Below are 27,490 nucleotides of genomic sequence, written 5' to 3'. Positions count from 1 at the left end.
GCCCGTATCTAGTAATTCCCCAAAGATCTGAGTTTCCTTTTTCTTAGTACACCCTTATCTGGCCAAATGAACGCAGGTCACTTTACAGATCATCTGGAGGGTAATATTTTCAGTATATACTATTGCAGGATCACTTGGAATAGGTGGTATTTCTGCAAAAAAAAAGGGTTCATTGAAAAGGTTCCAGATCTGCTAACCTGTTCAGGTCTAGGAACAGGGTAACAGGCCATTACTCTACAATATGGTAATTCAAGTAAAGTCTCTTATACCAGACCTAGATATTTGACTGATTTTGTATACAAATAAATTCAGTAGTCAGTTAACCATTTAATTCATGGTCAGCAAATATTTTTTCTGTAATTAGACAGATAGTAGTTTTCTTACACTTTGCAGGTCAAATGGTGTCTGTTGTCATTGTGGTATGAAAGCACTCACAGAAAATACACATGTGAAAGGGCAAGATAGTGTTCTAATAAAACTATTTTTTAAATGACTGACATGCCAGATTTGGCCCACGGGCTGGTTTTCCAACCTCTAATCTAATTCCTTCCAAAGGAACTTTGATTTATTAGCCACTAACTAAAATTTCTTGAAAAAAATAGTCTAAAAGACATTCCAGCCTTGCTGCCAGTTATTGTAACTACATTCTCTTTCCCACTAAAATCAGGGAGTTCCTTCAATGTTGTCACCTCCCATAATAATCACCTGCAGAGGTCAGCTACCACAAAGCTTTTAAAGGATCCTAGTAATCCTAGTGTTTGGGCTTCCTCAAGGAAAGAAGAATTGTCCTGACTCTATCAGGGAACATGGAAGGCAGTGAGCAAGGAAGTGGGTAGCGTATAATAAATTCACTACTGCATTTATCTCCTAATCTTTGGATTTCTTCTTGAACATTATTCCAGGGAAGTTCTGTCATCTCAGTCTCACTAAATATGTATCACTGTTGAGTCAATGTTTCAGTCAACCAATTAAGCAACCTGTTAGAGCCACTTCAATCTAACACATTGAATCCACTATTGTGTTCTGTCATTCTTGGCCTAACAATCTCAGAATCCTGTCATATATGTATTACCCAGGTTCTAACAATATAAATTAATGTAGACTTATAATTCCTTCAGTATATGAGCTATCTCCTTCCAGGTCAAACTTCTTATAATCCTGGGCCTACAGAGATCTGACTCAAGTTTTGGGCATGAAGGCAGTAACTTGGGATAAGGGTGTACCTTGAAAATAACTGCCATAATCTTGCCAAATAACTGCCTCAGTTGAGTTTATTTTAGGTTCTTAAGACAAGGGAAGGCGAGTTTCCTCTTCCTTGGGCAACAAGAATGGCTTTTTCTGGAAAAGGAGGCTCAGAGGGATTTGGATTTGCAAAGCTTTCAGAATAATCTAAATTAACTCACAGATCTTCATTGCAATTTTCAGAGTTCTAGTCCTTGTTAACCAATGCTCTGACATTTATATAAGAGACATGCTGAAGTTATGAATTCAACTTTTATTACTATTCTACAGCTTATAGGATCAAATTTTGGGTTTGATTTTCAATGGCTTAGTTCTGTGACTTCATGAGAGTTTCTATTGAGGCCATCACAGAACTTCTCTGTTTATACTTTGGGCTAAGAATTTAAAGCCAGGAGATTGCCATCTTCTTTCTTTAGCATAGTCAGAAGCTACCTAACTGCCCTCAGTCCTCATGCCCACCATGAGGCAGTCACTTGGCATTTACAAGCCCGGCATTAATAAGTGTATCATTCCAGGAGATGAGAGGCAATAATTTCAACTACTCTGTTGTCCTTTTACAGAATGGATTACCCATTTCACATTTTCTACTAGTAATAAGTAGAACTATATACAGGCCTGATCAGATTACATAACCAATTCCAGGTGTTTGTTTCTGGGAACATTATCAGTGTAATACTGCATCAATTAGTGTCCAGTAAGGAAAACATAAACCATTTTAGACATTTCAAGAAGAAAGGTTTAATACAAAGAATTGGAGATAGAAGCTAGAAAAGCAACAGAGAGAAGAAAGGAGGGCTAGAGTACCTAAGGAGCTGTTCCTTATTTGCCTGTAATTACTGCTCTGATGCTCCTGATAGCACTTTTGGGATCACACCATTGCTGTTAAGAAAGCCTGCACTACATGATCCTGCCGAACCTGACACCTATAATGCTTGCTGCCTGTGGTCACACTCATTGGCTCACTGCTTCTGCTTTACTGCTAGACACACTGAAATAAGAAGAAAGGAAGGGAGAGAGGGAAGGAGGAAGGAAGGAAGGAAGGCATGAAGGCAGACAGGCAGGCAAAACCCCTTGTCTTTTACTATCATCTTCTAATCTCCAAGTGGTACCTTAAAACAGTTTTCTGGCTTCCTGTTCTAGGGATAGAAAGAATAGCACCAAAGGTATGCATGAAACAAACAATATCTAGAATTACAAAGAACCTTTGAGAGTTGTATGGACTAGAGTTGATGGCCTAAGAGTTTGTATAGTTTTACAGGTATAACTATCACTGGATTCAGTTGTCTTAACATTTTTACTTTCTACGTATTACTGGATTTTTGTTTTATATGTGGGAAATAAACATTTTGTTATTTCATTTTTGTGATAACTGAAGCAATGAATTCATTATACATATTCTAGTTGGCTTTGTGGAATTCATTTTCCTATTGTAACCAATCACTACAAATCTTCAAATGACAGACTCTTTCACCATTTCAATCCCCTGAGTCATTTATTATGGCTGCAAATGAATAAATTGCTTGGGGCCCAATTCTGCTGGTGTTATGTTGAGAGATTTAGACTAGTCAATGTAAATCCCCTGCATATTGACAAAAAGTGGAGGGAGAGAATAGGAAGGAAAGAAAGAAATAGAGAAAGAGATCTTGTTTTTTGTTAGCTTTTTGCACTGTTAATCAAAACTAGTTAAAATTCAGTGAATTACAAGAAATAGTACCAAGTTGCTGTTTCATAATGGAGAGTATGTAGCTGCCTGTACAGAGGGATTTAAGCATGTGTGGCCCAAAAATACAATATTGAACCATTCCGATGGAAATTCTTACTTTATTCTGAATTCATTATTACTATGTGCAAGTAAATTTTCTATTTCCTAGGGAATTTTATAAAGTGTAGAGTATCTTCCTTGACCTCCAAAATCTATAATTAACTAAGGAGGAAAAATGTACAAAAAGAAGTAACAATAATAAAAATATAAAAATAGATATTTCATAAGAGCTGTATGAGGATTTAATGTCACCACCATTTAGCTTTTGCTTCTCCATCAATCCCTACTTTTGTAGGTATGACCCCCTGAAGCCCTGAGATAATATTGAACAGAAAGAAACCCATGTAGTAGTACATAGTACATTCTATGTAGTACATAGAATTTTAAGCTATTTTGTTGAATACATCTTGTACTTCTCCAACTCTACTTTAAAAGTATAAACTTTCCCCAAAGTTTATAAAACAATGCTTTTTCCATAGTTATATGGAAAAACTTTCCATAGTTATGTCTCTGAACTATACTTTCAATTAGGGCTCTGCCAGCATTTCAATTATCCACTGTGTTAGTTTGCTAGAGCTGCCATAAAGTACACACATACAAAAAATGGGTGGCTTAAAACAACAGAAATTTATTCTCTCACAGTTTGGAATATAGAAGTGTGAAATCAAGTTATCAGCTAGGACATGCTCTTATGATGATTATAGGGAAGAATTCTTCCTTTTTCCTCTAGCTTCTGATCTTTGCTGGCAATTCTTGCTATTATTTGCTTATAGATACATTATTTCAAGTACATGGACTATCTTCTTCCATGTGTCTTCAATTTGCATTCTTCTTTCATGTAAGAATGTCCACAAATCTGTCTTTGTGTTCATATTTCTCCTTTTTATAAAGACACTAGTCAGATTAGGCCCAACCTAATGACCTCGTTTTCACTTGACGGCTTCTATAAATAACCTATTTCCAAATAAAGTCACATTTTGAGATAACAGGGATTAGGATTTTGACATATCATTTTGGAAGGACTACAATCAACCTATAACATCCATCTTCCAAAGTCAGTGTTCAGAACCATAATTTTCTCATAATCCTTGGCATATTTGATTTACTGTACTACCAATTAGGCTAAAGATATTCTAGATTCCTCCAGGTACTACTTTCTTGGCATTTGCTCTGGCACTAAAATCCAAGGTATCCTTACCCCAGAACCAGCATGTATTGTAAAAATACTAAGGTATGTAAATGATATATAACAAATAAGAGAGCTAAAACTAATATATTTATCTGTACTTTATATGATAACGTTTTAATCATGAATTATCTTTAAAATTTCTAGGCAAAGCAAAAACAAAAACCTAAGCAAAAAAATTTTTTTTTGAGATAATTTCCATCACCATTTTATGTGCAGGTCCATTATCCACATTAAAAAAATAGTAGAACTGTCATAGAGAAAGCATCACTGATCATAGAGGACAATGGCTAGAATACAAAGAGAAGAATCTGGGCAGATTTTAAAATTTTCTTTCTATTCTTTAAGCTGGATGTTCAGTAAAACTTACTCATTCCCTGTATAAGCACTCATCTATCAAGTGAATGTTATTGATATTAAGTAAAAGGAAAATAAACAATTTAGTAAAGTGGGCCCTCTCTCCCATCTATTCCACCTGTCCTAAGTGCCTCAATTACTAGCAATGAACCACAACTTACAAAAGTGTCTATCAGAAGGAGCTCTGCCAATTTTTAGTCCACAGTCTCTCCCATGAAACAATGACAAGTAGGAGAGGTGGAATACAATACATTTATATACATAAATGTAACCAGATCATTGAACAAACAGGATTTGTAATCATTAGCAACTTTATTTTTCACTCTCACTTTGTCTTTAAATTTGTTCAATGGATTTGCTTCTTTTCCTGCCCCTCTACTTACAAGGCACGATGACTTTTCTTCTTATTCTGGAATAGTTAAAAACAAAAAAAACAACCCCCCTATGGTCATTTAAACTTCAAAAGCAATTTTCATTCAGAAATTAAAATATATATCTTCTTAAAAGAAGAAAATCACCACATTTAATTAAGTTAAATCTTCTTTTTCCTCCTCCAGGTTGTCTTTAATGGGTAGAAGTACCTTTTGTAAGAGGTGTTGTAGGAGATGGAGAGGGGGTAGGTGGGAAGATAATACATAAGAAAATTCATAATTTACTTTACTAATACATTTGGGAGGAGGCCTTACACTTAAGATTCGAAAGTGTCTTTTTCTCTTATAAGGTGCTTTTGTGAAACTTTCATAGAAACTCTCCTCTTCCTCACCACTGGCCCCTCTCACCTGCAGGTCTCTTGACGATGGAAATACCCTCTTATCCAGCCTGTCTTTTGTAGTTTCTTCCTCAATCTCTGGGAGTGTGGTGATCCCTACAGCCTCTATCAATTGAGCAACACATGCTAATCTAGATGGTATTTGGTCAAGACTTAATAGCCATGCTAGTTCTCTTACAATTGTAAACGACCTCTGATCTATAGGACAAGTTGCATAACCTCTACTCCAACAGACTAGGAAGGCAGGCTTTCCTATGCCCTTTCTTGCCTCTGACTTGTCATTCAACAACAGCAATCCCATTTCTTGATCTTTAAATATCTCAGGTGCAAGTCTGACCACAGAACTCACCAATATTAAGCATATGATACATACCAAACTCCCTGAAACGGTCTCACTGAAGCATCGCCCAGGGAAGTTGAAGTAAGAATATTCCACACAGTGTCTCTCATTGGTACAAGTGGGACCCATCACAGACAATAACTCAAGTCACATATTTCTTTTCTCAAGGCACTTTACAATCCTGGATACTGATAAGGACATTTGGGCTGATCTCATAGATTGACACAAATTTACTTTCAAAAATATGCATCTTTATTTAATATCTCACTTGGGGACTTGCTATTGATTTTCTTTGCTTCTTGGCTGAAACTTCCATCTTAATATCCTGTTATACTGCTAGAGACTTAGTGCTACAGAAACTATACCAATGGGAAAAGAAGACACAGGAACAGTGGCCAAACAGGTCTTCAGTTTGTAGTCTCAGCATTTCCATTTACTGTACCATCTATAACTTCTCCATGTGATTTCATGCTTTGCTGAGAACTCAAACTCCTCCCCAAATCGACCCCATATCTCCCTTAGAGAGGAGCCCACAAGACCACATGTCTCCTCTGACAGAGGGAAAGCCCAAATACAGTGCTCACCAGTCTCCGTCCCTGAGAACATGAAAGTCATCCACAAATCTGTGGCAAATCAGATGTCTGCCCCTTAGCCTGATGCTCCAAGACAAGTAGATGGGCTTTTCCCACACAAAGTCAAAGTTGTATGTGACAGTGAGTAGACTAGTGGAAAGCCATGTCTGCCACATGTTGGTAATGCTTAAAAGAAATAAGTGTGCTGACAGTATCTATTATAAATGCCAAAGTAAAAATACCCTGACATTTATACTATGATGTCCTGCTCTCACTAACCACAACCATCATAAAAATCCCTGTCATTTGTCCTGTTATCTAGTTTTTGGTCTTTTTCATCCACTTCTGAACTCTAATGTTCAACTCCAGCTCCCCACAAATTCCTGGATAAAATCAGTTTGGTTTGGTTTTCTTTTCCTTTTTTTTTTTTTTTTTTTTTTTGCTTTAATTTACCACTTTCATATCTAAGAGTCTATGAATACTCAGTCTGGAACATCATAGAAAAATGACAGCATGACCCAAATGTCATGTCACATGACAAAATGTCATGACCCAATGTCTCATGTCACATCAAGTCTTATGAGAGCAGAGATAATGATTTCTCAAATAAATACCAAAATGGATAAATTGCATTTGCAAAACTAACTGAACAGACAACAACAAAAAATGTAAACAAACAACTATTTATTTATGTCTTCTCTTTTATCCCAGGGGCCTATTTTGACCAGAGAATACTTTTTGTCCCATAGTTTTCCCTACATTCAAAGTACCTTGGATAGATATTATGCATTCCCAACCTGTCAGCTTTGGCTGAATTACAGAGTGCTCAATTATTCTCTAATTGAATAGCTGCCCAATGCAGGCCACGTAATGACTTCCTGATTATCTGCCTTTAAATGATGAATGAAATGAATATGTAACATTCTGTTCAAATATAGCATACTTAGCATGCCAAATGAAAACTGATTTTGTGCTCCTCTCTCTGAAAAACGTATATTTTATTGTAATTCAGTTCAATGGTTGTTCGGCTGCTTGTTTTCTAGTCATCAAGATAAACATTGAATGAGCTATCTAGGAGAACATTAGTCTTCATTTTTGCTTTCCAGCAGATGCTAAAGGTGTTAAACATTGTTTAGATTATTTGGGTTCCTCTCTTTACATCATCTCATTGGAAAAAAAATGAGGAAGGTCATATTTTTACGAACAGTTCTTGTTGGCAAAGTTCCAATACACATTGGCAAAAAAACAAATCTGTTATGATGAATGTGTTGCAAAGACAACACCATTAAAATATGAATAAATTATTTATTGGCAAGAGTGCTTTTTATAAAGCAGCAATTTACAGTATTAGCACCAAAAAAAGAGTACATGATTTGAAAACTGATTTTATGCCTGGTCAATAATAATAGCTGCTTCACGATCACAATAGTTCATTTTATTTTCTTTTTACATGACTTTACCTTCAATATACTAATTTATAAATACCAACCTAAGAAACTGTATCAGAGAACTCATTGTATGTAATAGTAACTTTTAAGAGACAACTTTTCCCACTCACTTGAAAGAAGAGGACACTCAGGCAAGTAACAAAAGAAAGAACTATGGAGAGAGAAGGAAGGAAGAAGTGACGGGGTAAGGAATTTTATTACCTCTTCTAATATGTGGTTGATATTGCACAGGTAAATTGGTGCTTATTTTGCATCCCTAGGAATGGTTTTATATGATATGTATCCTGGACCAGCTTTTATTTATTTTTATTTTTAAAGATTTATTTATTTATTCATGAGAGACACAGAGAAGGAGAGGCAGAGACACAGGCAGAGGGAGAAGCAGGCTCCCTGCAGGGAACCCGATGCAGGACTCCATCTCAGATCCCAGGATCAAGCCTTGAGTCAAAGGCAGACGCTCAACCTCTGAGCCACCCAGGCATCCCCTGGACCAGCTTTTAACAAAATGCTTTCTGAGATAAAGAAGAGAACATCCTTTAGCAGCTTCTTGAAATTTTCCCTAAATTTATTTTATTTTTTAAGATTTATTTATTTATTTTAGAGAGAGAGAAAGAAAGCACAAGTGCATGAATGGGAGGAGGGGAGGAGGGAGAGAGAGAGAAAATCTTTAAGCAGACTCCCTACTGAGTGTGGAGTCCCATCCGAGGACTCTGAGTTCATGGCCTAAGCTGAAATCAGGAGTCAGTGACTCAACAGACTGAGCCACCCAGGCACCCTCCTAAATTTCATTTTTATCAAGAGAATTTCTTAATTAAAACAGGAAAAAAAAAAACCTTTTCACGTATATTTATTTCAAGATGTTAAGATAATTAATTTAGTACTCTCTTCAGAATATGCTTCTTTGCCTTCTCTCTTCTTTTTCATATTCTTTTATTCTTTCTTTTTGTCTATATGTTCTCTTTTACTGTTAGTTTAAAAAAAACCTGATGGTTCTATAGATAAATCTAGCCCCAAAATGTTTTTGGTTTGGTCCACTAACATTTTACAAAAACTTTGAATTTATTTTCAGCATTTAACACAGGCCAGTTTCATATAAACATGTGGCTATCCAATTTCTCATTAAAATTCATTTCTAGGAATACAGTCTAATAAGAATTACCTCCTTTCATGAGCCAAGCACTGTCAGGTTTGCCAAAATCCAGCCCATTTTTCTCAAATGCATTCTAAAACTTGCACTCATAGTCTTTTAAGTTTGCAGTCTCTAGGAAACATTTCAAAATCCGGTGTTGATCCAGTCATATCCATGAAAGGGTGTGCTCAGCTCAGCGAAACACAGAGCCACTCACTAGTTTTAGAAAGCAACATTAGAACTTCTGCCAAAAATTATTTCTATATTAGGTTGAGAGAGAAATTGTGCTTTGCTAAGGTTTAATATACCCATTGTCATGGTTCCCATTTTTATTGCACATATCAGATAGTGATGTGTCTTAAGTGGCTCATGGGCTTTTTGAAGAATGGTAAGCTTTCCACATTGTGGAGTAGTGAACAGTTCAATTTTTTTGGTCACTTTCAACATGGTGTGATGTTACCATTTAATTAAAAATAAGAATTATATGATACACTTTCAGAAAATGGATAGCTGCCATTAGAAGATGCCTATAAAGAAATAGAGGTAATAAATGACATTAATAGTATGAGTACAAGTAAATATGACATAACTGTCAGTACTCTTACTCTCCATACAATCTTTATCAGCCATATTATGAGCTAAAACCATTATGATCTAATAAAGTCTAATAAGTTGTCCACTAAAAATGAATATTTCAAAGTAAAGGTTACATTTTAGCACTCACTGTGAAAGTGACTGTTTTTGTGCTACGAAGAAAACATCATGAAAAGGGATGCTCAAAAATCCTTTTATTCATTTTTGAAAACTATAGTGTGTCATGTAAGAAACAAAATGTCTAAGATTAACCTTTCTCTTAGACATACATGAGCACATGTGCACATATACAAAAAGCTTCAGAATCATTGGACTTGTCTTAAAAATCTCCCAAATATGAAGCTTCTGTGCATTTTTAAGTCATTTCTAAAAATTTTAAAATGCATTCATTCCTTCCTGAAAATTTGCAGTGTGGTAGTAAAACCTTTCACTTAAATGGTAGATTGGATTAAAAGGATTTTATTACTGAAAATGATCCAATGTTTTATTCCTTATATTTGGACCTCTGTCTCTCTACAAATACATATATATGCTAAAAAGGCTATATTATATATTATGTATAACAGATACATATATTTACATATATGTATTGTAAAGTCTCTTTCTCCTAGTTATGACAGCCATGAAATCTAAGATGAGAATTAAAAAATCTTTTTTAAAAGATTTTATTTATGTATTCATGAGAGACACAGAGAGAGAGAGAGAGAGAGGCAGAGACACAGGCAGAGGGAGAAGCAGGCACCCTTCAGGGAGCCTGATGCAGGACTCAATCCCTTATCTCAGGATCACGCCCTGAGCTGAAGGCACTCAACCGCTGAGCAACCCAGGTGTCCCAGAATTATAAAATCTTATAACCAGGTAAAAAGTTCTATTATAATTTAAAATATAATCTTCGAGACTAAAAAACTATTCAATTGGATTTTCCCTTAAAAATTTACTGCATTTCATTAGTCATGAAGTATGTGTGCTAACATCTCTGAGATTGGAGGTATACCTTAAAATTGATGGGTAGCCTATGATAAACTAGATATTTTCCCTTTTTTAGTAATATATGAAATTAAACAACATCTTATATTTGGTGGAATATAGTACTAATAATTATGCTAATGACACTATAGTTAATGGGAAAAATAAATTCTGCACAGTATGTGAATATAATTTATGAAATACTTTGCTTTCATCTTTTTTCTAAAAGTTGTAAAATAAAAACACTCCATTTCCTTATTTATTAGACTTTATAATGTATAAAATACATTGCATAGTAAATATATATATTTCATAAATATTTACATAATGAATATGATAAACATATTCATTAATATGATATATAATCATAAAAGTTTGGATCTACAGTTCCAGCCTATGTACCACATTGTTTAATACCTTTTATCTTTTGAGTATCTGGCCACTTGAGAAAAGAAAGCAAAGAAAAGAGAGACCATGCTTAGAGACGGGGATGGATCTATGCTGCTTTTATGGGTTGGGCTTGCCTTTGTGGAAGAGAACTTCAAAGATAACATCAATGTTTTATTTCTCAAGACAGTTGTAGTCAAATGGATTTTCATTTTATTATTATTCAAACTACATATACTTTTAATCTGTATACCTTTAATGTGTAATATATTAAGTTGTATATTTATTAATAGAATATCAACATATATTGCAGTAAACTCAACTGAAATAAGGCATACCATTTAAGATATAGTTGTTGTTATGTTGTTTCTATAGTTTGCTTATTGCTTAATAGTACTGAACACTATTCTTTAATATTAGAGACATAGGGGTAGAAAATCCATAATATTCTTTTCTAAGAGCTTACATTTGAGTAAGCAATGAAGATATAAACAAAATGTTTTCATAATTGATAAAGGCTAAGAATATAGAATCATGGTAATGTGATAGAATTGATTGGGTTTAGGCTTCAGTATTAGGATTGTTGATAGAAAACCTAAGGTTACGGTTCCTCAAAATATTTGAGTTCCTCAAAATATTTCCCAAATCTGCCCACTCCTGTTCCTCTCCCAAGCAAGATAATCTGTGTCTTTAAATCAAGAGCAGGGACGCCTGGGTGGCTCAGTGGTTGAGTGTCTGCTTTCCACTCAGGGCGTGAGCCTGGAGTCCTGGGATCAAGTCCCACATTGGTCTCCCTGCATGGAGCCTGCTTCTCCCTCTGCCTCTCTCTCTCTGTGTGTCTCTCATGAGTAAATAAATAAAATCTTTAAAAAATAAAAAAAAAAATAAATCAAGAGCAGCTTTCTCCCTGATAGTCCTGCTACCAATATATCTCTACCTATCATCTGTCCTCCACCCAGAGTCTTTGAGTTAGAAAACTTCAGGTTTCATGGAACTTTGGTCCTAATTGTCTTCAGACTCAACAGCCTATGTCTTCACATCTGTGATTGGGAAGGTTCAAGTGTAACATGTTCTATCAAAATGAATGAAGCCTATCCATACTCACTATATAAAATGGAAAAGGACAGTAAATTCCCTCAAGGAACCAGAAGTTCCCTTCAAAGAGAAATCTTCATGACCTGTTAAGAATCTGCTACATTCTTTAGTCTAGGCTCTACCTTTTGCATTTTCTATTACAGTAACTTCCACATACTGGGAATGAGAAAGAGATAATCCACCATTTGCTCTGGCATTTTGGCATTAGTGTTACCTGTTTTTGTTTTGTTTTGTTTTTAAATGATTGTTAATAAAAAAAATAGAGATATATAACTTTTAATCAGATAATTTCCCTTGACAACATGTTTCCTGATACCTGAGCCAGCACCCTAAATGGTGATGGGGTTTTCCAGCATATTCCTGGAAGAAGAGGGCAAGTTAAAATTGGTCAGCCATGTTTCCTACTTCAAAGGAAACTTCCCTTTCTTTCTTTCTTTCTTTCTTTCTTTCTTTCTTTCTTTCTTTCTTTCTTTCTTTTTCTTTCTTCTTTCTTTCTTTCTTTCTTTCTTTCTTTCTTTCTTTCTTTCTTTCTTTCTTTCTTCTTTCTTTCTTTCTTTCTTTCTTTCTTTCTTTCTTTCTTCTTTTTTTTTTCTTTTTTTTTTTTTTCTTTTTCTTTCATTCCTCAGTGTACCTGGCCTCTATGTATAGATCACAGATCTGTGACTATTAACTTTTCTTTTGAGTAGACAGCTCATCATATACTGTTTAGCAAAGCTAAATGGTATTAAAAAAAACTTTTTTAAAAAGGATTTTACTTATTTATTTATTTGAGCAAGCGAGAGAGTGCACAAGCAGGGGAAGCTGCAGGAAGAGGGAGAGGGAGAAGCAGGCTCCCTGCTAAGCAGAGAGCCCACCCCAGGGCTTAATCCCAGTACCTGGGGATCATGACCTGAGCCAAAGGCAGATGCTTAACAAATTGAGCCACCTAGGCACCCTGAAAGGAAGACATTTCTAAGAAGTATTTAGCTTTACACGTATAGCTAAAACCTGAAGCTCCTATAATTCGAAAGTATTAACTGTAGGCTGAGATATCTGTGTTGTATAACCACTAACAGAATTTAGGGGACTTTGTTTCATTTCATTTCCTTTTCTTTTTCTTTCTTTCTTTCTTTTCTTTCTTTCTTTCTTTCTTTCTTTCTTTCTTTCTTTCTTTCTTTCTTTCTTTCTGATTTATTTATTTGAAAGAGTGTGTGCAGGACAGTGAGAGTACTAGCAGGGGGAGGGGGCAGAGAGAACGGAAGAGAGAGAATCCCAAAGCAGACTCCCTGATGGACAGGGAACCCACCCCATAAGGCTTGATCCCAAGACCCTGAGATCATGACCTGAGAGGAAATCAAGAATCAGACAGTTAATGGACTGAGCCACAAGGCACCAATAGGAGGTTTTGTTTCTATTTGTCAGTTCACAAACTCCTAAGAAATTTGTTGGTTGTGACTATTGCTAGCCTAGGTATACCCTGGTGTCCATCCTAACTCTTTAGCCTATTTTCTACCTCTGTCACTGGACTCTGGATTTTGCCACCAGCAGAAGCTTGTACCTTGGCTCTGGCAGTATGATAGCCCCTATCCATGCTAAGCTTCTTAGCATTTCATTTGTATTGTTATGAAAATCCATGGCCTCCAGTTTCCCCCTCCTCATCCTTTGTATCTAACGCTACAATGATGTTTCATTTTTATAAATAGTAATGAATTCACTGGAACTTGCAAAGCACCAAATCTGGTCATAATTTTTGGAGGAGATTCCTTACAATGCTTATTGACTCCTCTTTTACTTCATTTTTAAAACATTTTTTACATTAATGGAATATTATCTGGTCAAAGATAAACCAATAAACTAGGATGAAATTAAGAAATTTTAAAAACTTCTGTTGACTTTAGAACAGTATTTAGTAACCAGATTTTTAATATACCATAATAATAGCTACTCTTCCCTGAGCTTCGACAGATCCATGCCTTGCTGAAAGCTTTACATATAACAACGTATAATGTTATCATTATGCTGTGTGTGTGTGTGTGTGTGTGTGTGTGTGTGTGTGTGTGTGTGATTGAAAGCCCTATGTTATCAGAATCTCCATTTGGTAAAATAGAAACAATACCAATCTCCCAGGGCTGTTGTCATAACACCTAGGTAATGCTTGTTCAAAGCACTTGGTACATGGGTACTACTTCAGGAGGACTGCTATTTCTATGATTTTGATTTATTTTTATTTCTGTCATTCTTACTTGATAGATAAGGGACCTATTTCACAGAAATTAACTTGCTTCAAAGAGTTCACCTAATATGACAAGGCTTAAATTTGAATCAAGGACTGAAAGCCTCCTGCAACCATTTTCTTTCCACCTTCCACCTAGGCATTTTGATTGCTTTGCTTTGTTTTTATTTTATTTTGTTTCACGGAATCCTGTGCCTTCTTGATTAAGGTCTTTGCCTTACACATGCTATATTTCTTTCTGTTTATTTTTTTTTTCTTCCTCCATTCCACTATTTTTTTCTCTAGCACCAATGACTTTGCTTCTCTACAGTGTACCTCCTGGGGCAAAGATGAAGTTAGGAAATAAGCTGCAAAACCATTCACTTTTCACACTCCTCTCATTTCTTACCACTTCTGCTTACTAGATCTTTGCATTGACTTTTTCTATTATATATGTCAAAACACGTTTTCTTATCTAAATTGCAACTGCGGAGAATATACTATTTTATGATTGTATTAAACATGTGGAAAATATTTTTTTTTATTGTTGTTGCTTTCATGTCTATCAATAAAACTTTAAAATTAAATATCATCACCACAAGTGCCAGAAGACTCAGGGCAAGAAGCACAATGAAGTGAATTAGGCGTCTAGGGTACAGAATTTAAGGAGGCACTTTATCTCAGCCTCATGCAGGTAGAGTGAGCACCTCTGAGTGATGCCTCCTTAAGATTTGCATCATAGGAGCTTCACTTGCTTCACTTAAGCCAGGGCTCTAGGAGTATCTAGATATTCTTTCTTAGAATCACAGTTTTCTTAGATTATTCCTGGATTGAGAAGGAGGACACTTTGTTATGCTGGCTTTTTCATAATAATGGGTTTAACTTCTAGCCCTCTTGGAATTTGCTGTGGCATGATAACAAGTTTAAAATCAGGCAACGTTCTACTAAAGGCCAGGTGTTCAAAGTATAATAAACAGCTCCCTAAAGATTAGAAAATGAATATTTAACTAGATGACTACATTTGATTTCCTTCATTCATTTTTTATTATTTCACTGAAAACCTTCTTGATGGAAATCACATTGACAGGATTTTAATATCTTCTGGTAAATGAAACCTGTCATTCTAATAGGTATATTTCTTTGCAGTACTGTCTAGTAAACTCTTGGTGGCCAGTAATTTTCTCCATAATTAAGATATAGAAAATTTCATGCAGATTGTACCTCAAGAGTATAAAATTTATCATGAGAGGTTGATAGTTAATGATGAAACAAGTTATATTAATTAGGTCCTATTTACAAAGAGCTTGTTTTCTTCTTTTTAACACAGGAAAAAAAAATAACCATCTATGGAAGTTTTAAGTGCTTAATTGTTTGTATTTTCCTTTCAAAGGCAAAGAAAACCATCCTGCCCATCAAAACAGAATTTTGTGCAGAGTTTCAGATTCCTTCTTTAAAAAGTAGACCCAAGAAGCAAAGCTCTCTAAAACTGACATTTACTAAAAATTACCAGTTAACACAGTTACCTTGGAAATCGAGGCCAGGGTATCTGCCTTTACATTTCCACTGTGTTTATCTTACGGTTGTAGTTCCAGAAATTCTAATGTATAAGAAACGGTTTAGAGCTCCAGTATCAGACTTTGCTAAGTAAGTATTTTCCAATTATCACAAATGACAGTTTTCATCTGATTGCCTATCAGAACTCAGAGAAAAATCCCAAAGCAATGCAAAAAGCTGATAAAATCATCAGGTTTCTCTATACTTGTACATATTCCTAAATATTGTCTTGTGACCTTCATTCTCATGCTTATGCTTGGAGAGGGCCCAAATGCAATTTTATTGTTGTTATTGTTTTTAACTTGTGCTACTAACATTAAAGGAGATTTGCAAGTGTGTTATTGTTGTTTGTTGTAAATTCTCTAAGATTCTCATGGAAGATTGAACCCAATATAAAGGTATACTCATGGGATAGCCACACAATATAAGCTGTCCTGTTTTGTAACTTTCATAATGCCTTCCCATTTCATTTCTTTGAACTGAATTAAGTCCAAACCTAAGACAAATAATGACTTTCTGATAATCTCTCTATAAATGATGAAATGTAATGTATACAGTCACCCAACAGAAAGACAAATAAATAGTTACTGTGACCTTTGGGAAGAAAGTGAAACTATTAAAAGCTAGAGATCTTTTTTCTTCTTTTAAGTTTGCTTTTGTCTATTTTAAAATATTTTTTCTGTACTTTTCATATCATGTTTGTTAATGGTTATAGTGACAGGCATTGCATTTCAGAATCTACTCAAATCCTCATGGAAGCAGCAACTGAGACTGAAGAAAAACTGGTTCTATCGGGTTAATCTAGGATTTCCAAACTGAGTTTAGATCAAAAAAGAAACCCAAGATTTCCTAGTGAATGGGGATCTTGGTTTTATTCATATAAAGCTCTTCCATCACCCACTCCAGCATGATGCTTCTGAAATGCAGAAACCTGTCACTTCTGAGATAAACCCACTAATCCACCTCTGTCCTTGGCATTCTCCGTGTTCAGTGGGCAGATCTTTTTGGTGTGGATATTTCCTATCACTTATTCTCAGCGCTACCTTTGTGTCATAAGCTGATAGCTTTAACCGATGCTTTTCTTGTCTTCCAGATTCAACGAAGACATCCAGACGGCTCTGTGTGGTGTTTTGAGAGCAGCCCCTGTTGAAGCTCTTCTGTAGGTAATCCCTGGGAATGACAGCACATGTGTCATAAACCAAAAGAGTTGCTACTGTGTTCACCCCATCAAAGCATCTGTGAATTCTTGTTCCTAAGTGAATATGCAAATCAACAATAGCTTCATTTGGTATTTTTCTTGTTCTTAGTCAGGATTCTAACCTTCCTTGTTGTTCACATACATGAAAAAGATGCATATGTTTATCAGAAAAAAACAAAAACAAAAACAGAAAGAACCCTGACTGCTCTTCTTTCCTTGTGAGCTAGTTAGTTATCTGGGGCTCTCATTATACTCTGATTTGCCACTTATCATAATTCTCCTACTTGTTGGTTTCATCTCTAGGCCAAAAGCTTCTTACTGATAAAGACAACGTCTTAATCATTTTTTAACCCTCAGGACCTGATGTGTTGGTGCTTAAAGAAAGTTGTTTAAATGATTGAATGAGCTAATGATAACAAAAGTTTTAAAATTATATCAATATCCATATATAGACCTCTCCATAAAATCTATCCTCTCCCATTTCATCATGTTTCAGTTTTATGTGTTCACACTTTTCACTAGTATGGTCTTGCTTTTCAATCTAAGTAACCATCGTGACTTGGCTAGTTTGTTAAATGAGCACACAACACCATGCTATCTCCTTAGTGGTCTATGCTATACCTTCACACTGAAGAAAAAAATGTCCATATTGGAGGAAGATTTGATGTGTTGTAATGAGGCCAACTGTCTTAGAACTGGTGGCTCTCACCCTAAGAGCCATTCTTGTCACCCGGTGTGGTTCCATCTAAGTGTTAGCCAGTTGGTGAGTGAGATTTTTGGAAAAATTCCAAGCTATAGTTAATTATGTGCTTTTTTCAAAGCTTGACTTTGTTGTCTTCATGCATGCCTTTTCTCTATTTAGTAAGTGGCTTGTTTTGCTTTTTTTGCACATCTAATCTTATTTACAGTTTTCTTGCATAAAATAGAAACACGATGTAATACTGAGGCAAATTGCACATTGCATTTGCTTTACTCAAATGTTTTAAAAAGACAGTGAGATGATGCATGTGCACTCTTAAAACAATATATTAAGAATCCTACAACTAAAAGGAATTTATCATTTTTATTGTCATTCATTTCACTTTAAAAATAACATGAGAATGTCTGACTTTTGGCGGTTGACATGAGACATTTTCAGTACTTTTTGGGTTTGATGTTTTTTTCTGGTATTTTTCTGTTTTTTACACAAGATGAGTTGTGTGTGTATATGCTTTCTAGAGATTTACAGTTTTTTTTTATTTTTTGTTTTTTGTTTCTTTTTCTTTTCTGGGGCTTTTCAGTTGATTCCTTTCACTTTGGTTTTGCTTGTTCATGCCTACCGAGAATAAACTTTATGATAAAGCTGATACATCAACTCTAAAAACGACAAGTCTGTGGGATTTAGGGGGTGGGGGCATTGGAAAAAGAACAAGCTGAGGAAAATTAAATACTTCCCAAAGAGCATTTTACTTTCTGAGTTATAATCCCAAAGAAAATTGCTATAATGTAAAAGGCTTGGAATAAGAACTCTTGATACTAGATACATGTAAACTATGGTCAAAGAAGCTAAGAAATCGACGAGCTGCAGATAATATTGGCTGCTGTGTTTAAGACATTTCGTGGCTGTATTCTGATGTGGAGTCTTCAGTCGGTTAGATACTTTGGCAGCCTGGGTATTATTGATCTATTGAAGACAAAAGGGAAAACGTTCTGATCGGTATGCTAAGAAGAGTTTGCTTCCTAGGGAAGGCAGGCAGTTTCATGCTTCCTAACTTTTCACTGCAATTGTGAAGCCCACCTAGGAAGACAGAGGTTTGAATTATTAAAGAAACTGAGTTTTCTAGCCTTGAAGCAGAATTTTTAATATTCTGCAAATTTTATAACATCTTGTTTGGAAATACATATTTTCCCCTCATGTTTAGAGACAGACAGAAAGAAAATTCACTCAGGGGTAAGAAAAGTTAACCATGACGCTGAAATTCAGTTGAATGTATTAAGATACAACTTGGGTTTTAGATACTTAAAGATTGGTGATTTAGAATTTGAACAGCTGGACTGCTGTTATTATGATCCCAAAATCATCTGTGGGGAAAATTGATGTTTTTTATTTAATATTTTAAAATATTTTTATTAGAAAAGCTGGTATAATAATAATTAAACTTTCAACTCATACCTGAAACTTTTTTCCTTGAAACAACCTCTCTTTGTATTATGACATGAATTAAATCTTTCTTAAACATAAGAAAAAAAGCACAGTACATAACATGAATAAATAAGGTTTTGCTTTCTTCTTTGCTGGTTAACACTAACTAGCAGCTTAGGGTGAGGGTTTTAGGATAATACAGACTTGAAATGAATTGTCTTTACCATTTTTCTAAGTATAAGCTCTTGGCAACCTATTTAACATCTTCAAATTAGCCTCCCAACCTGTAAAATGGAAATTATCAAAGAATCCATTTTATGAGCTTATTACTGGAATATATTAGAAAATAGATGGAAAACATGTAACAGTGTCTGAAATACAATAAATATTTTAAATATGTTGTATATTCATATGATTCTAGTAGCTCTATGGAGGGTATTGTGAAAAAAGATAGAAATCTGTTTGATTCAAACTCCCACTTCTCTTTGGGTTGGAAGTCATGCCTGGCAGTACAGAAGTTCCAAGAGAGACAGAGTTGTGACAAGGTCTTTCTGTTTTGACCGAAGTGCTCATTAGTGCCTGCTAATGAGAAAAGCTCAGGTCAGAGGCCAAAGAGAGTACACTCTCATGGTAAGAAATGGGAGAGGTCTAGAGGCCAAGGTCAGAAATCAGGGACCCAAGTTACATCCTGAGAGTGGATAACCCAGTGTAGAGAATCAGGTGGCCATAAGTAGAAGGCAGACTGTCTTGGACAAGAGAAATAAGCACAGATTTTCATAGCAATTCATTCCTTAATATCAATCAGAATAGCAATAGAAGACTTTCCTCTGGAGTTTAGGAAAAAAAATTAATCTGAAGCATAATCTTTTTGATTAGACAAATATTGTTTTCAAAGCAATATGCTTATATAATATGAAAATATTTGCCTAATGGTATGGGAATGACAGATAGAATTGTTACAACTTAGAAATCAAATCAAAGGATCCTATTTCAAAATAGATATTCTTTGGTCTACCCATGATGCCTGTAGGCCTTATATAAACACATGCCTCAGTTTATGTTTGGGTTTGATTCACTCATTCATTCATTTGTTTGTTCATACATTTTTAAAATTTTGCTTCTGTTAGAGAATATGATCATGCCATAATCTTTCTGGCAAATATTTCTCTCTTATCTCAGTACGTTGACATGTTTGTTCTGCTTTAGTTCATTTTTTCCTTATAGCCAAGACAAAGAGACACTTTCTCTATTTACAGAGCCATATGATCATTGTGTGTCTTTCCTGCTATCATGCTTGTCCCTCTGCAATGCACTTTGTCTCCACCAAACATTCCAAAAGTCTTGGTGAAACATATACTCAAAGAGGTCATTCCCCGCCTACGACCCTTCATCCACTTCCACTTGGTCTCAGAAGACAATCTAAACTCTTTACCTAGATCTAAATGGCCTTGCATACTTTTTCTTGCTTAACTCCCAAAGCCCCATGACATATTTCTCTCCTGCTTGTTCACTACTCTTACGTCAATAGAAGCCTCTAACTCTTCCTGGAGCATCCCAGCCCTTCCTCAGCCAGAGATTTCTGTGTCTGGCTGCTCTTAACTATGCTTCCCAAAGCAGACTTGTTCTTTTCCTTTTTCATATTGCCACTCAGATATTACCTAATCAGGGAGGGTTGTTTTTTTGTTGTTTTTTTTTTTTAACTAACATATGTTATTTTCATCACTCCATTTATTGTCTTTACAGCACTTACCACAGTCTATTAATACTTTGTTTAGGGATCCCTGGTGGCGCAGTGGTTTGGCGCCTGCCTTTGGCCCAGGGCGCGATCCTGGAGACCCGGGATCGAATCCCACGTCGGGTTCCAATGCATGGAGCCTGCTTCTCCCTCTGCCTGTGTCTCTGCCTCTCTCTCTCTCTCTCTCTCTGTGTGTGACTATCCATAAATAAATAAAAATTGAAAAAAAAAATTGAAAATACTTTGTTTATTAAATTATGTTATTATGGTCTCTTTTTAGTCCATTAGCATGTATATTTGCTAAGATTAAATGCTTTCTCTTTCATGATTGTGACTCTTTCTCCTAGAACCAGAAAAAAATAAAATAAAATAAACCACTTAGCAGTTGGTAGGTGCTCAGTAAAAAGTTTTGAAGAAATAAATGAATAAATCATACAGTAAAAAAATTTGAAGAAAAAAATTTGAAGAAATAAATGAGTCAATCATAGACTTATTATGTTATCACAGTCATAGTTTTGGTAATCTTTATTCATGCTTTGAGTTATACGGTGTTTATTGAGGACTTATCACTTGAAAGGGACTTAAAACTTGGGGACATACAGGGACACCTGGGTGGCTTAGCGGTTAAGCACCTGCCTTTGCCTCAGCAAGTGATCCTGGAGTCTCGGGATTGAGTACCACATCAGGCTCCCTGTAGGAGAGGGAATGCCTTAGTTCATTTTTTGTCTCTGCCTGTGTCTCTGCCTGTGTCTCTGCCTCTCTCTCTCTCTCTCTCTCTCTCTGTCTCTCATGAATAAACAAATAAAATTTTAAAAAAAAGAAAAAAAAAACTTGGGGACATACAGATAAAGACTTGTTTCCTCCCCTCTATGATAGTGCTAACACATATATTGTCACTTGTATTGGTGAATTCCTGGAGTGCTGTGTATAGATGGATTCCAGGGCTGAGTCTCAATTCATAAAAGGATGCTAGCAACACAGAAGAGGGGAAAATAAATACTTATATCCTAGATTTGCCATTTTTGTTTACCTAACAGAATAGGCACTTTTCAAGATACTGTTCTTGTAGAAAAAAAAAAAAGGCTTTCTGTAAGTCCCTCTTAGGTGCCATAATGCCTTTAGCCATAGAACTTTTTTGCATAGTCAGAAATTACTCTGCTATCTCCACCTCCACCTCCTTTCCCCCTTCCACTTCCTCCTCATGGCTCCTTTATCTGGTTGACAACCTTCAGGTCTCAGCAAACGGCTCTTCTTCAGGCCTTCACCCTCTTACTACCTTTCCACCCTCCCCAGACTGGGCTGATTCTTCTGCTCTATACTTTTCATGGCCCCTAAGCTTCCTTTTCTAGCACTTAGCACTGTTGCTATTGTACATGGATTAATGTCATTAGTGGATTAATGTCTATTTCTCCAGCTGGACTGTGAACTCCATGAGGACAAGTCTGTCTTTGTTTTGCTTGCTATTCCCAGTACCAATTACATGGGATTACACTGTGTTTTTCTTAGAAGCTCCCTGTCAATACAATATGATGCTAATTCTGAAGCACTGAAGCTAATATGACATAAGTATTTTTAACATTGCCTTTAATGATTTTGTTACATTCTCAATTTGTGCATTTGTGCTTGTATCTGGACATGATGATTTTATCAAGTAAACAATTTTCAACTGTACGACAGTGAATGGTTATGCAACTGAGAAAGCTTATGGCATTAAACAGATATTTTATCACCCAGGCACAAGTGGAAACGTTCTACACCTAATCAAACATTGCCTCTGCCATTTTACAATCCAACTACTTTTGCCTACATTATTCACCTCCTGTTCCATAGTTCTTTCACATCTTATACTATGGAGATTAGAAATGAAAACTTTCCCTATCTAGTTAGAAAACACCATGTAAATAGCCATTTTCTTTCTCATGCTGTCTGTGTCCTTTCTCTCCCAAATGTTGTAGGCATAAAAAAAAATTTAATATTGGCTGAGTGATTTGCTTCACTGATATTATTGGCTGATTTTGCTCATTTTTAAAAAAGTCTCCAAAAGCCCCTCCCTACTTTTTAAAGAGTGAAGAAGTAAAATGAACAAGATACTTACACTTTGAGAGCCAGCTACTTACATTTATAACCTTGAGGTTGCCTTTGATCCTAAATCAGCTTTTAATTACCATCGTAGTTACATTGGTGAAAAAAAACGATTCTATTATTTCCAGAACACAGCAAGGATATGACCAATACTATCTCATGAGTACAGTTATTTTAAGGCTTTTATTACTAATTATAGTTGGTTTATTATAATTCATTGTTCACTGGCCTTCTCGGCTATTTACTTAAGGTTCTATTCAGCATTACAGCTGCTGCTGCAGCTGCTATTCCTCTGAGACTTGACGACTTCATGAGAGTAACAGGGCTCCTATTTGGAAGAGGGTGTAATTGGACTCAAGGGAGATACTTAACTTGGTGTCTCCTGGAATGTACTACAAGAGGGTGCATTATTTCCAACTTCAAGAAGAGGTTAAGAATGTAGAGAATGGTAGATGAGCCCTTATAACCATTACAAACTGACATAAGCAACAACGAAACTGTTCATGTATCTGTTTACTTATTTATCTAGCTATCCATGCCCACTTTTTCCCTTTGTATTAGATTTCCACTTTATAAATGAATTTCCTTTTTTTCTTTTTTCTTTTTTTTAAGTATGTTCCACACCCAAGGAGCCCAAGGCAGGGCTTGAACTCACGACCCTGAGATCAAGAGTCAGATCTGAGCCACCTATTCTTGATTGTGCAATCCCTAGTCCAGCCTTATTTCCTCTTTTGCAAATGAAAGATAGTAGGTTTTTTTTGGTTCTTATTCAATTCATTTATTTCACAAACATGACTGAACACTCCCACTATGTGCCTGGAATGAATTTTGCATCTCCTGCAGACATTTCTTGGCCAGGAGATAACAAATATAGTCATTAGACCTCTTTCTGTAAACTGGAGGAATCCCCACTCTGGCCATTAAGTACTTTGACAAGTGGTTGCATAAAAATTCACAACAACATTCTGATGGGATGTTTGCCCTATTTTCTAATTGAATCAAGTAACAGAATCCTTAAGTAAGTTTGAAATTGGGGGAAGGGCAAAGGAGTATGTAAGGTGTCACAGATTGAAGATATTTTTCTAAATGTGTGAGCTCTGAGGTTGACCAGAATGCTTCTGTTTTACGTTTATGCAAGGACAGACATTTTAGCCACACCTATGTTTTAAACTTCACTCCTTTCATTAATAAAAAAATATATTTTTATATAATTAATCCTAGTTAACAAATCCGTTAGTGAAGCTTTAGACAGGAATATTTAAACTATTTGTCTGAGCCATCTGTAGATCTCTGACAGAAACCTTCAAATGCTAGCTAGCCTCCAATGGACTGAGATTCTGATTATAGTAAATCAAATGTAAACTAGTATTTCCAAGAGAGTAAATTTAGTGCAGAGGTCATCATACCCCATTGTCTCTACTGAAGTATTTTTAAATAAATTACAGATAACGTTAAAGAGAGACTGTTATCTTGCTCCCTGCTTGAATACTTCCTGAGTTACAGAATCAGCAGTCCTGCCACAGGGCTGCAATGGGAGCAGAGCCAAGAGGAATGAGAGATATCTTGGGAGAGCACACACCATGTGAAAATCATGGTGTATGAAAATGTGAAATACACAATACACATGATGAAAATCACGTATGAGTAGAGGCTACCAGCAGCAGTCATATCAGACCAAACCAGAATGAGACATGAGACATCTCCCTACCTGAATCAATTGGTTTATACTATTAAAATCAAACCTATTGCTCCTTTCTCCCTTATCCTTGGCTTTAGCCCTGTGCAGTTAGACATAGAAGAGGGATAGGGGAAGAGCTAAAGCAAAAATAAACAACCAAAAATAAACACAACTTGCCTTCATTACCGACCTACCCTTGTTTCAGGACCTGAAGTTTGAGGTTTACATAGTGACCAAGAGGAGGACATCTGTATTCTGTTGGATGATACTAAAGATATAACTGAATTGAGTTTGTGTGCATATGTGTCTATTGTAGTAGAGTATACCTAACAAGAAATTTACCATTTTAAAGTGTAAAGTTCAGTGGCAGTCAGTATATTTCCATTGTTGTGCAGTCGCCACCACCATCCATCTCCAGAAATTTTTTTATCTTCCTAAACTGAAACTCTATTCATTCAATACTAACTCCTCATTACCTTCATCTACTTCCTTACCCTACAAATTTGGCTACTCTAAGTACCTCATATAAATGGAATCAAACAATATTTGTCCCTTTATGTCTGGCTTATTTCAGTTAGCACAATGTCTTCATGTTTAATCCAAGTTAAAATTTGGGGTCAGAATTTCCTTTCTTTTGAATAATATTCCAGTGTGTGTGTATCACATTTTGTTTATGCAGTCATCTATCAATGGATCGTTGAATTGCTTCTACATTTTGACTATTGTGAATAATGCTGTTAAAAACAGGGATGTACAAAAATATCTGATGGAGTCCCTGATTTCAGTTCTTTTCAGTCCATACCTAAAGTGGAATTGCTGGATTATAAAGTAATTCTATGTTCAATTTTTTCAAGAACTGCTTTGAAAAACACATCATTTTCCACAGAAGCTACACTATTTTACATTCCCAACAGCAAAGTACAGGAGTTCTAATTTCTCTACATTCTTGCCAATATTTGTTATTTTCTGTGTGTGTGTGTATGTGTTGTTTTGTTTTGCTTTTGTCTTGGTAGTGGCCATCCCACTGGGTCTAAATTGATATCTCATTGTGGTTTTGACTAGCATTTTCCTACTGATCTGTGGTGCTGAGCATCTTTTCTTGTGTTTATTGCCTATTTTTGTATCATCTTTGGAGAAGTGGCCATTTAAGTCCTTTGCCCATTTTTAAAATTGGATTTTGTTGTTATTGAGTTCTAAGACTTTTTTATGTAGTCTGGATATTAATCCCTTATTGGATAATTGATTTGCCAGTTTTCTCCCATTCTATGGGGTGCCTTTTCATTTCGCTGATAGTGTCCTTTTATACACAAAAGCTTTTAATTTTGATGAAATGCAATTTATGTGATTTTTTTTTTCTTTTCTTGCCTATGCTTTTGGTGTCATATCCAAGAAATCATTTTTTTCTAGTGTCATGATGCTTTCCCCTTATGCTTTCTTCTAAGATATTAATTTTTTGCTTTTATCTTTAGGTCCTTTATCTATTTTGAGTTAGGATTTATATATGGTGTAAGGTAGGGTCCAACTTTATATTTTTGAGTGTATATATCTAGTTTCCCGACATCATTTGTTAAGAGACTGTTATTTCCCTATTGAATAGTCTTGGCATCCTTGTTGAAAATCTTGTGACCATAAATACGAAGGTTTATTCCTGAACTCTCTATTCTACTCCATATGTCTGTCTTTATGCCAGTACCACACTATTTTGTTATTTGCTTTTTAATATACGACTAAAAAGAACAGTTAGGGAATTTTACCAGGATGTCTGAGATAATGGGAAGAGGACATTGGGCAGTATGGTTAGAGTCAATGATTTGAAGCAATAAAAAGTTATTTTAAAAAGTAAAAATTGGGACAACTGGGTGGCTCTGTGGTTGAGCATCTGCCTTTGGCTCAGGTTGTGATCCCTGGGTCCTGGGATTGAGTCCCACATCAGGCTCCCTGGCCCCCTGCAGGAAGCCTGCTTCTCCCTCTGCCTATGTCTCTGCCTCTCTCTCTGTGTCTCTCATGAATAAATAAAAATCTTTAAAAAATAAAAAATAAAATAAAAAGTAAAAATCAATTTTAATACCCCAACAAGTTGGAACCATTTGTATTGGTCAGCTTATCTCCACTGAAACTGCAAAACAAACAAATATAGACCTCAGTGGCATACAACACTGAACATTTATTTGACACATAATTCTGCAGGTTCCTTGGGTATTGGCTGGTCTAAGTTATGCTGGCTCAGCTGTGGTGGCAATACTCCATCTGTCTTTCATCCTTCTCTTGAGACCAGAAGGCTACACATGATTATCTCATGAGTATGCCAGAACCATAAGAGGGCAAGTAGAACAAAGGAGCCTCTTAAAGCATCAAGCTTGGCACCATCACACTGCCATTTCTGCCTCAATCTGCTGAACACAGCAAATCCCATGGCTAGATCTATTGCTAGGGGTAAAGGAATATTTCTGTCCTTTTAATTGGAAGAATGAAAAGTCATATGGCAAAGGAGTGACTTTAAAACTATCAAGGACATTGGTCTAAATGACTTAAAGTAAAAAATAAACTTCTTTTATTATTTATGTTTCACTTATGACTTTCTTTTAGGGAAAAATGGAGACTAAAATCTAAAGGAGAAAGTTTGGGAGGTGGTGGAATTTAAAAAGATAATAAAAGATGTATTTTACCCCTTCTTAGGTATTTGTTTGGATTCATCTTCATTAAATGTATGAGTGCTGCTTATTCCATGCCTGCATGCCTGGTTTCCTTTTTGTGAACTATTTGAGGCCAGGTACCTTATTATTATTAAAAATACTACTACTAATAAGCAATATTTATAAAGCACTTACTATGTGCTGGACTCTGTGCTCAATGCAGCACAAATACTTAATTCTACTTAATTCTCCAAACAGTAATCTTAGGTAATAATAGAATCATCATTTCACAGATGAGAGAATTAAGGCATAAATAAATTTAGTTACTGGACAGATTAATATAACTGCTCTCCCTGGTAGCTAACCATGAGTAGTAGATCCATAAGTGTACAATGAGGGCAAGACTGCCATGATACAGAGGCGTGGGACACTATTTTTGCCAACTATGCT

Source organism: Canis lupus, chromosome 4 (genome assembly GCF_011100685.1).
Source record: "Canis lupus familiaris isolate Mischka breed German Shepherd chromosome 4, alternate assembly UU_Cfam_GSD_1.0, whole genome shotgun sequence".
Taxonomy (NCBI): Eukaryota; Metazoa; Chordata; class Mammalia; order Carnivora; family Canidae; genus Canis; species Canis lupus.
Note: the sequence above shows the minus strand (reverse complement) of the source record.